Source organism: Dinoponera quadriceps, unplaced genomic scaffold, assembly GCF_001313825.1.
Source record: "Dinoponera quadriceps isolate SergipeBrazil2010 unplaced genomic scaffold, ASM131382v1 scaffold9, whole genome shotgun sequence".
Classification (NCBI taxonomy): domain Eukaryota; kingdom Metazoa; phylum Arthropoda; class Insecta; order Hymenoptera; family Formicidae; genus Dinoponera; species Dinoponera quadriceps.
The window spans coordinates 1,650,697-1,660,428 of record NW_014554295.1 but is presented as its reverse complement, the minus strand read 5'-3'; the positions used below and the strand labels follow the sequence as shown (position 1 = coordinate 1,660,428).

General features: G+C 47.0%; 1 protein-coding gene across 1 annotated transcript in view; it reads left to right on the top strand.

Moving 5' to 3' along the window:
* The window catches only part of LOC106743854, a 114,187-nt gene that overhangs the window by 64,925 nt on the left and 39,530 nt on the right, over positions 1-9,732 (top strand). The window lies entirely within an intron of this gene.

Genomic DNA, 9,732 nt, shown 5'->3' with positions numbered 1-9,732 from the left:
CCCCCGGCCCCCCCCCCCCCCGGCACACGCCCAGCGCTACCCGCGGAGCGAGCGGCTGCGGCCGCGTTTAATGCGCGATTTCGGAGAGAGCAGTTCGCTTAACCGCGCGATGAACTCTCCGACATGGCCAATTAACATCGTGACATTCTATTCGCGCGACGGCGCGCTCGCGTACCGACGCGAACGAACGCCGAAATTGCAATCGAATCAGTCATCCGTAAAACCGCATTAATTCGCACATCTGCAAAAGCACGCGCCTCGCCGAGCTACAGTGCGACATTCATTTCGAGTGTCTCCACACCTCCCCCCATCCCCCCTTCCTCTCTTACGCTCCGTTTGGCCAATCGATCCGCCGATCTTGTAACGCGTAACGAGATTTTTTACGTCGAGGAGGAAAGAACGAAGCTGTACGGGGCTGTATCAAATATTAAAGCGACGTGCAACGGGCACTCATTAGAATACGAGAGGGCCCGAAACTGAGAAGAAACGTAACTTTATAACGGGAGATTACGTTCGTCCTTTATCTCCCCCCCCCCTCCTTCTTCTCCCTCTCTTTCTCTCCTCTCGTGAAAACACACGTAACGCGAGGAATGTTCCTTACTGGCGGTATTTTTCCTCTGTGCCCCTCATCACTCAAATTTCATCAACCGGCGTTAATGAGCGGTCTGGCAAATAATCTATCGGATCCGGGGGAGCTCGTTTCAATTGCAAAAAAGAGATAACTTTCCGCGGCTTTGTCACAGAGTCAGCTACTCTGTGAAACACACGCAAGACAAACAGCGCGCGTAATTGGTCGATTTAACGAGCTATTTTCGCGTTTTACGCTGGTACGCGGCGAAACACGCGTTACCGCGGGGCGCCGCTTTTATATTTTGCACAAGGGGGGCCGGTGACGCGTCGTTGAAAAACTCGCGGATAAATATTGAATAAAATCTGTAATTGAAATCGGCGGTGTTGCGGTAAGTGACATCGTTATTGATGCGTCGCGCCCGACCGCCCGCCCGCCCGCGCGCATTCGTTTCGAATTTTTAATTCGCCGAGCGAGCGGACGCTCGCGGGTCGATTTAATTCGCGGATCGTCGTTTCGCGATTTCACGCGACGATCCGCGAGTCACGAGAGCGCGCGCACGTCGACGCGCGGATTTCGATTAACTCCGCGAAAGATGAATTAACGATTGTGTATCCGATACCAATACGCGTCCGATATTGCGCAGGGTTTTTAAATTACAGATGAGAATTCAATTGACAACTGTGCACACCGTTGTTCCCCGAACTGAATATATTTTCAGAGACACGAAGTCAGAAAGTAATGATCCCGTTATCTCATTATTTCCTTCTAATTCTACTGTATATTCATATTTCGTATCATCGAATACGAAAAATCAACGCTTTCCGATAATACTGATTAATCCGCGATTAATCCGAAAAAAATTGAAATTATACGGATGTAAGAACCCATAATTAGTGCGTAATTCCTAAATATTTATCCCGTTGAATAATTTGTTATTTATAGATGGAGAGGGCGGCTGATTGTCCTCCCAATAAAAATTCGGTTTTCCGCTGCGTTGAGTTTATTTCCGAAAAGAGCATGACTAGCGCATAATTGCACATCTTTATTATTTATTTTACATTAATAAAGGGCAATAATTAAATATATACAGAGGAAAAGTTCGAAAATTGATATAGATACGGCAACCAACATGTTTCTCGGTTAACCCTTTGCACTCGAGGGCTTCGAAGCGGAGCCTTTTAAAATTTGTCTTCAAACTCGAGGGCTCCGCTGTGGAGACAATGCAAATAACCTTCAGTTCATAACATAAGGACAAAGACAAATCGTAAAAACTATTGTGTATAGGATATTCCGCTCTTGCTATTTGCATTTGAGTTTGCAGAGTTTGAAGACAAATTTTAAACGGCTCCGCTCCGGAGCCCTCGAGTGCAAAGGGTTAATAAAGTGAAGGAGTCATCTCAACGTTAGGAGAGATCCTGTACACAAACAAACAAAGGTTGAGGAAGCGTTCTCGTCATTTCGTTCGTTCTTCGATCAATTCGTTACCGGCGACGTGTGTGACTCCCCGATTACTCGAATGCCGCTTTATTCGCGCCCGTATCGACGCGACACGTCGGCGTTGTAAACGCCGATCACACCGTTGGCGTGCTCTCGACGTGTTAATGAAGAGGGACCCTGCTCGCGCGATTTTTCATTACACAAGAGCGNGGGGGGGGGGGGGGGGGGGGAGGAGTGCGCGTCGAATCGCTACGGCGATAAATGCCGGTCTTGTCGCTTCGTCGGCGATTTTGTCGGGCGGATCCGAAGCTGACAAAAAACCGTTAATAATACAGGCGGTCATTGAAATGAGGTGTACGCCCGTTCCGGCTGTCTAATACAAACAGAGGGAGAGAGAGAGAGAGAGAAGAGGAGGAATGAAGAGGAGAGAAAGCCGCGAAGAATCGTTATCTCGCGGCCGTCCGGGCGCGGGAGATCCGCCGGTAATATTTCCATGTAATAAGATCCCTGAGAAATGAGCGCCTGGGACAAATGCAGCCGTTATATTTTTATCTCGCCCAGACCCTGACGCGCGTTCCGGAGGATCTCCCGATGAAATGGATAGCTGCTCCGCGCCGTTCCACGATGATTGCGTCATGACTGAAAGGAAACGCGAGCGTGTGCGCGCGTTTACGCAGAAATACGGGGTTCAACGTACCGATAATGCGACAACGCGACATCGCGTGGCGCATTGGTTCGCGATAATGGTCACGGTCCCGTCGCTATCATTTCATAGGTCGCTGCCATCAAGCCGTGATGTTTACAATCGGAGCAAATTGGGAAACTGTGGGGCCGCGAGCACCTCCGATAAGAAAAGGCGAGTAACGGCGTGAGACGAGGTTGAAACGAGGAGGTCGGTGGCAATAACAGTGAACGTGGAGGAGGAACGTTAATCTTAACCGACTTTTCCGTCTCCCACTGAGTCGAGATTCACATCGCGGGTGACGGAGAGAGATAGTAAGGGCGAGTCCGCGCGCAGTAGCTGCTCCTAGTCCCGAGACTCGACAGGTGTCGAACTTCGGCTCTCGTCTGCCGAACAATTTCCTCAAGTTGTAATCTTCCGGCGGTTATAAGGGCCACTTGCGAGGAGATAATCCGAGAGAGTTAATATAAGTTAGTTCGGAACTAAACAGGACGAAATCTCGGTCGCGTTCGATCATTCTGTTGTTCTTCGACTTTCCCCTTCCGTCCTACCTCGCCGTCGTCGAGAACGCGGGGATGAAGATTTACCCCGAAAAGACCGTCAGCCAGCCAGCCATCTTCGCTGCGCTCTGAGCAAACTTTCGCAATTTCTACGGCGCGTACAATTTCGGAAACTTAACCGGCGAGTCGTTCGTCCGCGTGCAGTTAATGCTCCCGCGAATGCGGTCGTAAAAAGCGAGTGTCCTCGTCCCGGTGCGAACGAGGCGGGAACTAGTCGTCTCTCGCGTCAACGCAAACGACTCTCTAATCAAGAGAGAGAGAGAGAGAGAGAGCTGGTCGCGGTTCCCGAGTCCGCAAAATGACTCGGATATTCCCAGGCGACGCTCGGAGAGCGCGATTCGCCGATCCCATCGAATCAACGGCAATCGTCGTCGTCATGATCGCGCGGCTGTTGTCGCGGGAAATCTCGCGTAACTAAACATGCGCTCTCGTCTTGTTATTTGGTACGGGTCCCTCGGTTCAACGACATCGCGACACGGCCCGTACCGACGTCACACCAATTTGCCGTAATTATGCAGAATGCGAACCGCAAACGCGACCATCCACGTCCACCTTCCTCGACTACCCCCGCGTTTTCGTACATCTCGTCCCTTTGTCCGTTCACTTCTTCCTCCCTCTGCCCCTTTCTCTCTTTCTCTCTCTCTCTCTCCCGTATTTATCTACATTGAGAAGAAATTGTTTTAATTTCAGTAAATGTATTTACTAAAATGTAATTTAGTAAATAATGTTTAATAAATATAAATCTTTATCGCTTAACACAGATCTTCTTTACGTGATTTCAATAAAGCAAAATGTAAAAATTAGAATATGAATTTTTTTAAATGTTTATTTTAATCTATTAGGTGTACAAATTAATTCTCGGTCTCTACATTGAATCGACTACAGCATCTGTTCAAATTGAAATTTTTTCCCGCCGAATAGTCCTTTTAAAGCGCCATCTCTAAGCTTTAAAACGAGCTGTGATAGTTGATGGTACTACTGACATAACCGCAAAAAGCAGTAGTAAAGCAACGTCATTTGAAAAGCTGCACCTGAGGCGCTGCCTCCTTTTCGCATTCCGACGTAAAAAACGGGCTGCAGAAGCGCAAGAAATGATTTGTTCGGTCTTGAGCAAAATTAAAATCTTCGGAGCTTATTTTCTCTGGACTTTCCAACCTTAAAATAAATATATATTTGTAATCAGCTTGTGAGTACTTTAATCCGATACCAAAACTGAGTATAAATATAGAAATTAATTTAAAAAGAATGAATGATTTGTTACGTAGCAGTAAATTTATATATATATATATTTTTTTTTTTTTATAAATATTGACTCTATCGTAGAAAATATTTTTTATATTTATAAGTAAATAATTAAATTTAATATAAAAATTATTTTCGTTAAACAAGCGAATAAATTGCTTATTTAAAAAAATACATTCACAGTTGTATGTAAACGAACGGTTTACTAAAATTGAAAACAAATTTTTATCAGCAAATTTGTTTTTAATCTCTCTCTCTCTCTCTCTCTCTGTCGTCATTTCGCGCCGGTTCGCCCCTTTTGACGCGCCGCTGCGTTTCTCGCCCGTACGAAGCGTTTCACCGGACGGCGGCGAGCGTTCGCGCAGGTCGCCGCGGGTAATTATTGTATGGTCGCGAGATGCGCTCTTGCCTTTTTGCCCGACGCTAATTACCCCGCGTGATTAATTGATAGGCGACGGGGGCTGACGTTAGCGGCTTAACGTGCGCGGGCGTGTCGGGGTGGAAGTGGCGGGAAACACGCGCCCTTTCGCTGCCGCGGGAACAGGTGAGGAAAGAAGCGCCGAGGCGGCCCGACCGGAGAACACATTTCACGCGCGATCCGCTCTTCGCGGTTTTCGTAGCAAAAACGCGACATTTCGACGTGACGTTACACGGGCCCTGCGCTTTATTCACGCGGATTTATGCCCCTCGTCCGTTCGGCCTCGCGTCACGCGTCCCGCCCTGTCTCAATTTTTTCTCGCGAAATTACCTCGCCCGTCGCGGCATATTTTATCGCGCGATGCCGCGCCGCTTTAAACTGAATCTCCCGTGTCTCATTTCTCTCCTTCGTGTGACGCGCGCGACGGGATCCGTTAAACAATTTCTTAACGCCCCAGGTAGGACAGAGGGTGATGCATAATCTTTTATTTATGAACCCGAATATTATTTTCGCACCTCGCCCGGCTATTAGTATCCACGACACATTTCGCCGCTCGGTTGAATTTTGCGCCTCGCGAGACGCGTTCCGCGACGGTAATCGCCGCGGTGTTCAAGGAGAGACGTTGCTACGCGTGGTCGTTGATTAAACTTAATTAGTAATACTGATTACGGGCAAAAATATATACGCAAGAAAGAGAGAGAGAGAGATAGATAACGTTCAACAAGCGACGCGGCGAAATACCTGACGAGTCAATTACAGCCGGCGATGACTCGGACCTCGCGGCGGAATTTCGCGATCGCCGGCTAATTAATTGGCTCACGCGCCGTCCGAGAATCTTCTTCCGATCGCGGCGGAATCCCTACGAGAGCCATCAGGCTCGCTGATAAATTGGAACGCGGGCCGATCGCGAGCGAGCGGCACGGATTCCGTTGGTTGCGGTCGAAAAGTGCCAACCGCAATCGAGGAAGCCCCGTGGGCATTGTCTGGGCGACAGATTTTCATGCCCGTCGTGTTCTCTCATGGTCGGCCATCTCCTCCGCGCCCCCTCTCGCGCTCTGTCCTTCGTCCGCCGACTGTTTAGCGCGGTGAATTATAGTCATCCGGCGGGGGAAAAAAGCTGTCGATTCGTTTATCCGGCCGGGACGGAGTTCGGATTAATCGAGGTTCCCGCGCATATTTCTCCACGTCCACCACCACGTCTCCCCTCGAGGCGAAGGAAAATCTGCGGGATATTCATCGGAGCGCGTGGACAAGAGAGAAACGGGGAGNGGGGAGGGGGGGGGGCTCTGTATTGTTGGGATGATTAATTATCTCGAGCGCGATCGACGAGGGATAATCGCGCGCAAGTACTCGCGTGATTATAAAAAAGAAAAACTGTAATTATAGGTTATCAGGCAGTAACGCTCCCTTTTATTTTTTCAGATCTCTGCAGAATAACATAGGCTGGATTTTGAATCGCTACTTCATTTTTAAATACTTTTATTTTTCAATGTTAGCGGCGGATATACAGTAGTTGGGTTTTACATTTTAGAGGAGACAATAGGTTACCCGCTTTATCCGAAAAATCTGCTCATTGCTACTGACATCGCACGGATTTCTCGATGATACTGTGGCATCATAATTTTACAATATCTCAAGAACCGTTAATTCCACGAATCTTCCAAAAAAAAGTGTCCCAGCGCCCTAATTTTCCTTATAGAAATCTTCCCGTTCCGCCAATCGGGTTTTCGTTCAGTTACGCCGACGGAATTGTTTTTCCGCGCGCAAACGAAGATTCCTCGCGCAACGCGGCGCGAGAGAGATCGCGATTGCGGACGTAGCGGAGTGTCTGGAAGCAACGGGAGCGACGGTGCGGATCCTTTTAGGCAAACACGTATCTGCCACGACGAATATCCGTCGTGGCATCGTCGCGGTCGTAAATATCGGAACGCGACGCTGAAATAACATGACGCGCACCCCTCGCCCTTCTTGTCCCCCCTCATTCCCCCCCCCCCCCCGGCCCCAATAACCTCCGTGCAAACGAGAGACTCCGGAACCGCCGGGAATCGCGCGGGGGTGCCACGCTCTCAAATACCGGGGAACGTCTTCGCGCGTGCGGCGGCATCGCTGTCGGCACCGGGCGTGTAATCCGGCGAGACACTTAAGCACAAGCCGCCGCCAAGTCTCTCAATCTCGCTGAAATAGTTAGCGTCTTCAGCGATTCCGCTCTTAACTTTCATCGTGGCATCGGGGCTGCTCGGGGAGCTCCAGGTGATTCTCCCTGCGTGTGTGTATGTGTCGTGGCAGCGCGATAACGCTTCGTCGATACCCAATTAGGAAATAATTACTGCGGAGATACTAGCTGAGGTACTGATTTTTAACGAACAGTATTAGACGTCAATACCGATTTGATACTGGGGGAATATTGGAATGATGGCAATAGGCCAAGTCTCGAGAAACAGTATGACAATTGCATCTATTTCTCATCCTCGGGCTTTCCTCACGGCTGCTCTCCGCGGACTCCGTAACGCTGGTTTCATGAAATAACTCGGGGCGAGAGGGGCCTTCGGGGCTCGCGAACGCTTTTGTCCCCGTTGTCGTCGTCGCCGTTGCGTTCCATGGACCAACAACGAGAGAAAGAGGGGGAGAAATGAAGAATGCGAGTAGAGCGCAACAGCGGGAATTAATAACTTTATCTCTGGCATTATGGCCGTCAGGGGGATCCCTTTTTCTCAGTGATCTCGATCGGAAGGATGATTCATGCGCCATCGCGCTCGACTTCTTCCGAGCGCCTCCATTTCCATCTCGTCCTCTCGCAGGCCTCTCCCCCCCCCCCTTCCCTGCCCTTTCTCTCTTACTCTCTCATCTCTCTGGTCTCCCGACTCTCTCATTCCCGTGCGAGGTCTTACGCCGAGCGCCGCTCGCTCTCCAGCCGAACCTCCTTTTTCCCCGTCGAATTCAATTCTTGCCGTCGAACGCGGACGCACTTTCAATCTTCCCCGCTTCTGCCGACGTCGGGTAGCATCCGCATATCGATTTCAACGCGCGCGCTCGCGCCCACCCCCGAAAGAGCATTCGTTCCGCTCCTTTCAATATCACCCTCGCGACGTTTTTGTCCATGCCGTCGGGATACGTTGGCATACGTGTCGTCCGAACCGCGGACGAGAGACGGCGCCGCCGCCGTATCAATCTCTTCCGCCTGGCCGTGCGTGCCGCGACCGGAAGTCGAGAATCGTCGCCGCCCGGACACGGAGGGCCGACACGGCAGGAGCCAACCCCCCTTCCGTTCGTTCCGACACACACAACGGCACTGCGAAAACTAATTTCTTTTCTGAGACGGATTGAAGTTTGGAGAAATTGATTCAATTCTCAAGTGACATAAATATCACGTGTGTCAGGCGAAATTTCTCTTCGTCTTGTCGTCGAATTTTGCAGCAGATGTTTATTTATAGTAACGTTCCTTCGCCGACAATGCTCGAATCGGACGAGGAAAATTGGAAATCTAAATGTATACATATATGTTAGTATTCCTGAAAAGGTTAATTTAAGCTTTAGTGGCTTGAACACAAATAAACATTCGTGCAGTTTTCTACGAGAAAACTTCCAGACAAAATGAATAACGTCTAAAATCGGGACACAAGACGACTGAAAAACGTGTCCCAATTTTAGACGTTCTATTTCCTAGAAGTCTTCTGTAAAATACCACGAACTTTTACCTGTATTCAAGTCTCGAAAACGACTTTAAAATATCCCGATTTTAAATGTTATGTTGCCTGGGCTCCATTAGTGCAGTCCTATTCCCTAGGCATAGTGACAAAGTCGACGAAATTTTCAATCAGGCATATTATGTCCGAATATTTGTGCATCATGATTGTTGATTATTTAGGGAATCGGCTACGATTTAAAAAAGTAATCATGATGCACAAATACTCAAAACTAATGTGCCTAATTGAACATTTTCAATGTTATTTTGTCTAGGAAATGGAACTGCATTAAGGTAATTAGTACATAAATTTATGTTTTTATAGAAATCTTTTCAAATTTTAACAGCATATTAATCAAAACACGATCTACACATAAGTAAAATTAGAAAAGGATTGATCATATCGAAGCTGAGATAATTAAAATTATAGTTAGCATTATTTACAAGAATCACAGATATGAAAACGGCTTTTGATATCACGTTTTTAATTTTAGCAACCAAACTACTCTTATGGCATTAATAATAAAACGAAAAGACGATATAAAAAAAGTGTAGAAATATTATAAAAAAAAGTTAGATGATCGTTGACCATCTAGTTTTTCAGAATTTATGAGTAAAATATATAATTTCTGTTAATGGTTAGAATATATGACGGCTAACCTGTGAAAATCTGGAATTATACGCATATTTCCTTTTGTGCTTTTCTTGGTTAGTTATCTTCTTAAAGGTAGAATGGTTAAATAATAAAGCTAGAAGTTCTATTCAAAGTTTCGAGTTTCTGAACTTTCAACACATTATATTCGTATAATGGAATTATACTGGCACTCTCTCTAATTGTACAGCATTTCACTCTACTTTCCAAAATTAATTCTATTAACAGTTTCGATATTTTGAATCTTCGAATAGAGTTCGAAGCTTCGAATGTATCGAATGGTATTATCTTTATTAAATAATCTGAAAGATTTGTAGCCGATACATAAAAGTGCGAAAAACAAAAAAAGAAAGATACGAAAAACTCCAATGTCACGATTATTTCTCTGGTAAATATTGTATAAGTTTGATTGATATTATCTTGTTATAATGTCAAAGCTGCATATATCATAAATCACGTTTATAAACAGCACAGATTTACCGAGTTTC